Raw genomic sequence first — 1,263 nt, 5'->3', positions numbered from 1 at the left:
TTTAGATGTCCTCTGTCCTCCCCTCCCTTATTAGTTTATATTCTGGAAGAAATAAAAATGCTCAATAATTGTTACCGCTGGTAACGCTAAATAGACAAAGGCCATCACATCTTCTGAAGATGGAGAGTGACAGGAGAGCAACCCTTCATCAACCCCCAGGGGCTACTCAAAGAAGTCTGCTTGTTTTGACTCTCTGTGTTCCACATGAGTAGAGCAAAGGCATTTCTATCTCTTTCACGGTCTAGAATTAAATTACTTGAGCTCTCTGGATCTCTGTTTACCTCTTCTGTAAAAGGAGTTAGGTCTACCACTAACACTGAAGTAATTCACTGATTCATTCAATAATATTTACTCTACTGATTCAGGTACTCTTAAGGTAGTTTAGGTGAAGAAACCAAAGATCTACCTGTTTGGATCCCCTGAGAACCACCATAATAACCTGTGAATGAAAATATCTTTTTAAAAATCCAATGAATAAAACTACAAAATCCTCATTATTCCTTGTGCCTGTGAGTTTCTACTCTCTAAGTTTCCACAAATACCACCTGCGTTCCACTTAAGATGATCTTTTCTTTTGTGATCTGATTTGATCTTTTGTTTTGTTGTTTGCAGAACAAAAGGGTTCACTATGTTACTGGAAAGAATGACCTATAAAAAGTCACTATAGGGAAGCAGAATGTGAGTTACAATAGAATGTCTTTTGTGTGGGCTTGTGCCCCTAAGTGCACTATTTTACTTCTTCCTCATATAATCCTTTGAGAAGGTGCCATCTACTCAACCTTACAACTAAGAAAACTCACTGTTCTCTTAATATATGTATGTATTAGAGAAATTTTCTCTCAGTGCCTACCCATAGCTCACAATACGTATCTCAGATGTGTTAATGAGATTAGGAATTACATCATAATTGAATGTGAAAACATTTTCTCAGTTTTAATATTTTATGTACATCTACCTTTGCAAAGCATACACTAAGGAAGGAACTGGTATTGAGTGAGACAAGCGTTGAGAAGAATTAGTTCTTAATGTACAGAATGCTCGCTTTAACTTCTAATTTTACATCTCAAATAAAACGACTGATTAAAATACAAATTGACGTTTGACTCATACCGTTTTCACCTAGTGTTTCTGGGTTTGATTGTGAACGTTGTAAAGAAGCTGCATCTACATTTTTCACAACACTCTGCTCTTTCCCTTAAAGGACGATGGAGGTCCTAAGCTTCTCCAGCAAAGGGGCTTCTGTGTGTGCAGAGCTGTTATATG

The sequence above is a fragment of the Eubalaena glacialis genome, chromosome 12 (genome assembly GCF_028564815.1).
Source record: "Eubalaena glacialis isolate mEubGla1 chromosome 12, mEubGla1.1.hap2.+ XY, whole genome shotgun sequence".
Taxonomy (NCBI): Eukaryota; Metazoa; Chordata; class Mammalia; order Artiodactyla; family Balaenidae; genus Eubalaena; species Eubalaena glacialis.
This window is presented reverse-complemented; position numbering follows the sequence as displayed.